Source organism: Pinus tabuliformis, chromosome 8 (genome assembly GCF_031772625.1).
Source record: "Pinus tabuliformis cultivar Carrire ecotype Pingquan chromosome 8, CPIR1, whole genome shotgun sequence".
NCBI classification, from domain to species: Eukaryota; Viridiplantae; Streptophyta; class Pinopsida; order Pinales; family Pinaceae; genus Pinus; species Pinus tabuliformis.
The window spans coordinates 179,207,718-179,213,717 of NC_142294.1; positions in this window are offsets into that span (position 1 = coordinate 179,207,718).

Below are 6,000 nucleotides of genomic sequence, written 5' to 3' on the forward strand. Positions count from 1 at the left end.
ATTTAAACGTTGAAGCTTAATAAAGACTGATTCTGAAGAAATACTTTGCATCTAAGTATTATTGTGAATTCCCTTAATGTTATGTTTTGTCACTTACTAATGTGTTTTCCATGAAATAATATGTAATTGTTGTGTGAATCTGTTGAATATATAATATTTATGCATGAAATAAGTGATTATCTATGTTCAGGTCACTTCTGTTACGATTTTTGACGAATTGAATAGATCTGTGTGAAGGAAGATCTAGGTTTATTAATTAGTGCGTGAAAGTGGATGGTTTGTCTCTTTAGGGTCTGTAAAGACTGATTGCAGACCTTCACGAAGTTAGAGAAGCCATTTCCTTAGGATTACAGTATCAGACCATAGAAGGATATCGTTTTATGCGAAGGCAGATATGAGCTACAAGAGCTAAGACCACTTATCACGTTGTCTCTAGCTGTAGAAACCTGGTTTTAGCATCCCCCAATACTCCTTTGAGTGAGACTGCATCCTGCGCTATGTAGGTTGTTGCCGAAAGGGCCAACAACTGGGGTTTTGTTGGTTGGCGCGAACAAATCTGAACTTAGGTCAGGCCCCCTTAAGCCAACAAATGGTTCTGTTGTCAGGACCAGGATATATCTAAGAGATGTGTGATAAATGGTTCCCTACGAAGAAAGAGATTAACAAGTGGATTGATCGAAACATGCATGTGTTCGCAGCTCAAGAGAAAATGCACCCTAAATTGTCCAAGGAGTAGTGGTTGCACAAATTTTTGTACATAGACGAGACCGATGTGTTCTTTTGTTTCTTCCCTAAAGAACTACACAAGTGGTTGTCTAAATTGGCTGATAGTCAAGGGATGTGGAGGCTTAATGGTCCTATAGTGTGGACTCCTAAGCTGGTGCGACGTCTAGAAGCATTAGAAAGAAATATCGCGCGGGCTGTGGATCACTAGATTGATCGCACATTGGGAAGATTTGTGACTTATTTCATGATCGACAGAAATATCTGCCACAGCGAAGCAAAACGGAGGCTCTTTAAAGGATTGCGAGGTAAGTATCTGAAATCATTAAAGACTGCAATTAAAATGTTGTTATGTGAAAAGAGGGTTATGCAGTTACCTTGATGTTTGGGGCTACACGAAGTGGGAGATTATTTAGAAGAAATGGAGGATCCAGCCCAGAATATAGTTTGCTCATTGAACCCCCTTCAAGCAACGATGAAGGGACAGTGCTAACTATGCCTTGAAGTGCAATTCAAGTAATTACACAGGGTATTCCAAGGATACCTTATCTATCCACTCCACCTCCACCTCCACCTCCACCTCATACACCTACATTGGTGAGGAGTGAAAAATGTCACCATAAGCTCATTGGTGATGGTCAAAAGAGCATTTGTCACCAAACACTAAACGTCACCAAAGGTGGCATCGCCAAAAGTATAGGTGTCGTAGTGACATACAAAATCCATCACCAATAATGATTTATAATGACAAATAACAACTGTCACCATTTCATCTGAGCAATGGTGATGGACCATAGCCTCCGTCATCAAAGGTGGCGTCACCAAAAGTATAAGTGTTGTAGTGACATTCAAAGTTCATCACAAATAATGATTTATAATGAAGGATAGAGACCGTCACCATTACATATGAGCAATGGTGACAGACCATAGCCTCGGTCATGAAAAATTGAACGTCGTCAAAAGTATAGGTGCTATGGTGACATTCAAGGTCCGTCACGAATATTGATTATAATGACGGACAGTGACCGTCACCATTTCATATGAACAATAATGATTTATTGTGATGGATCTTTAATGGCCGTCACTATTGGTGCATATATATGGTGACGTTCATTGACCGTCACCAAAAACCGTATTGTTATAAGTATAGGTGTTGTGGCGACATTCAATGTCCATCATGAATAATGACTATAATGACGGACAATGATTGTTACCATTTCATATCAACAACAACGATTTATGGTTACGGACCTTTGAGGCTTGTCACTATTGATGCGTATATATGGTGGCATTCATTGACCATCACCATTTCATATTTTTGGTGAGGGTTGAAAAATGTCACCAAAGCTCATTGGTGATGGTCAAAAGAGCCTCCGTCACCAAAAATTGATCTTCGCCATTCCATATGGATGTTAAGGCATGATGGAATCGAACCACCAATCTCCTGTTTGTAAGCAGGTGCTCTTCCATTGAGCTAGCACCCTTTAAAGAATCATATTTTTTTAAATTAGACCTTGAAACTTCATAAATTGTAAATTCTACAACGTTCAATAAATTAAAGTCTCAGCAATATTTTACTAAACAAGCAAAGCAACATTGAAGATGTAGGTCCCTACCTAATGGTTATTAAAGTTATGAAAATTGGGTGGAGGAAAAAATAGTTATGTATAAGAGAATCAATATGTTCAGTTGAATACTCAATCAGAAGTGAAACTCTGAAGACATTTATAACCTATAAATGACCTATAACTATCAAATGCACCAAATATTGCAAAGGAAATGTCATAAGTGGATATCATATAGAAGAAGAGGAAGCAGGGACTTGGAACCCTTGTACATCTTGGCATGCCTTAGCACTTGGCACATCTTAACTTGTTTGACATGTCTTTGTACTATCTGGCACATCTTAGCATGCCCTAGCATTCCCTAACACACCTTGGCAATCATGACCTCACAACTAACATTGCATTTTTCCATGACTTGGGAACCTTACATTCACTAGAACACCTTGACACTCCCTAGTTTTCATGCCCTCTGTTATCCTCCATAATGTCCCAAGCTGATGAAGAGATCGACGGAGGTAACCACATACCAAGATTTTAGTTTGGTAGCTAGCCCTACCAAACCAGAGAGGATTCTCTCTATGAAATCACAGCCAAGAGATGACTGGAATGTAAAGGATTTTAGGCTAGATAGCTAGGGTCAGGTGGGTTTTTGGAAAATTTAGGGACTTGGAACTCTATCCACCAGTGTCTTGTCTCGCAGGGAATTCGTCAAGGAAGCAAGGACTTGGAACTCTATCTAGGATAAATCACCTAACATGCATGACAAAATCTCCCTAGAATATATTACCTCCTACATAGAAGAGTGTCCCCTACTCAAAATATAGAACCCTTCTCTACTGTGCACTTTTCTTAAAGATAAATCTGTGCATAAAATAGTACTAATAAAAACACCTAAATTAAGAAAAGTGAGCATCTAAGTCAAACTATAAAAGTATAATAAATATGGCTCTATATAAGTTTGGAAACACTAGATAAGCATGCTTTCATACAACAAAAATAAGATGCCTAAAATCGATGCAGTTCTTTCATCGTTGCTATACCCTCACAGCAAAACTGGAATCTATAGCATGTACCCCAAGGCTGTATGCATTTGTTGAAGGTGTAAATTGAAAGGATCTGTTGAGATGAAGTACTATTGAAGGAGAAACACCTTCAAAACAATAGATAAAGTCTATTGTGAATTCAACCCATTTGCACACAGACCAAGGCTACTACTGGGTACACTTCTTCGTTGAATGGAAACTACAATGTATTGTAGTGCTGCTGAAGGAAAAACACCTTTAGTGCAACACAGATAAAACTCTAACAGATATTGTCATTGTCGCCTCAGTTTTCGATGATTTCATCAATATAGGTAACAACTCTGATAATTGAAAAACCAAAAGGTGAGATGCATAGATAATTTGAAATGACATATTTGGGCATACTTTATTATTGTTTAGGAGTGTTAGTATAGAAAATGCAAGGTAACTTGTTGCGTCTTTATGTCATAGGCCAAGGATGCGAAGAAATACATAAAATATTAAATAGCATGGTATAAGTCGATATAGGTTATTTTGACACAAGAATGGAATTCTCCTTGTGCGGGTTCTAATCTAGTGGGTATAACTTTAAATAAGAAATTGATAGTTATGGGGTTGAAATTGTCTCACAATTCATGAAAAGTCCCAAATTTGTTCACTATAAAGAAGTAGAGCGAGTCATCATGTTTATGGAAGGGAACACCCTATCCACAGGAAGATAACTTGAAATCATTCGGGCATATTATTTCTCATCTTCTTGTACGTGTGTGCTTTGAAAATATAACCACATCCAAAGACTCAATAACAACTTTGGTAAAGTTTATAGATGTGAAGCACTTCTGAGAAAACCCATCGCTTAATGACAATTGAGCGAGGAATATGTCAAAGGATTCAATCTTGCACTCAGTCATAAAAGGAAGTTGGGGTACCTAGCATCTTGCCAACAAACCCACTCCAACCATAATGTGAAAGGCAGGTTAACTGCGAAACCTCTTTCCTCCTTTGTAGTATTGTTCCCTCTTGAATTCCAAAAGGTATCTGGCAGCTTAGATCCACAAAACTCGTGCCAGGTAAACTTTACATGATACAATTGTGACGTGCAAGCTTGACACACACTCTAGTTTCCCTCTAAAAGAGGGTAAGTCAAAATATTATGACAATCTTCACTGTAATTTGATCATACAATATTGAGGTATTGCATGCAATAAACAATATACTATCAATGCACTAATGAAGAACTCAAAATAAACAACTTTTTTATTCCTACAATAGCGCCTCTTGGGATTCTCGGATAAAGCACCTAACCTGCATGGAAAAAGCTTCCTAGAATAGAGTGCCTCCTACCTAGAATTGTGTCCCCTACTCAAAATATAGAACCCTTCTCTACTGTGCACTTTTTCTTAAAGATAAATTTGTGCATAAAACAAAACTAAGAAAAACACCTAAATTAAGAAAAGTGAGCATCTAAGTCAAACTATAAAAGCATACTAAATATGGTTGTATAAAATATTGAGGTACTGCATGGAATAAACAATATACTATCAATGAACTAATGAAGAACTCAAAACAAACAAATTTATTATTGCTACAATAGCGCCTCTTGGGGTTCTCGGATAAAGCACCTAACCTGCATGGAGAAAGCTTCCTAGAATAGAGTACCTCCTACCTAGAAGTGTGTCCCCCGCTCAAAATATAGAACCCTTCTCTATTGTGCACTTTTCTTAAAAATAAATCTGTGCATAAAACAAAACTAAGAAAAACACCTAAATTAAGAAAAGTGAGCATCTATGTCAAACTATAAAATCATACTACATATGCCTAAAATCAATGCACTTCTTTCATCGCTACTACAACCTCATAAGAAAAATATAATCTACAACATGTATCCGAAGGCTGCATGCATCTACTAAAGGTGCAGACCAAAAGTATCTACTAAGATGAAGTATTGTTGAAGGAGAAACACCTTCAAAAAAATAGATAGATTCTAATGTGCATTCAACCCATTTGCACACAGGCCAAGGTTACTACTGGGTACACTTCTCCCCTAAATGGAAACTATAGTGTATTGCTGCTCTATTGAAGGAGAAACACCTTCAGAGAAACATAGATAAAACTATAACATATATTGCCATTCTGGTATCGGTTGTAGAAGTTCTCATCAATATAGATCGTAACAACTTCGATAATTGAAAAACCAAAAGGTGAGCTACATAGATCATTTGAAATGATATATTTGGGCATACTTTATTATTTTTTAGGAGTGTTAGTGTTACACTAAAATTTGTCACCATGACTATGTACAGTCAGTATGGCTCCATCAATAACCATACTGTCCTCCTTGACAAGTCTTATACCTCTGCTCCTCATGTCAAACTCCAAAAAAGAGAGAAAGCCTTTAAAAATCAATACAACTCTGGTTCCGCACTTTCTCTTACTCTTACCTGCGTGTACGCACCTCAAGTATATAATACCTGCGTACTTGTATGCTCTGTCTGTAAAGGGGTGGGTGTGTACTCCTGTAAAAGTCAAAAGGCGCAAGTTTTACTTCAAAAAACTTACTTGTGGTCGATTCTAGAGCATTCTAGAAGATGGTTTGACGTGGATTGAGCGCCTCTAGATGGTTCATGCATCCCAATGAAAGAGGAACTTATCCCATGAAGAGGGGAGCTATCCCTTTGAAAGAGGGGCTT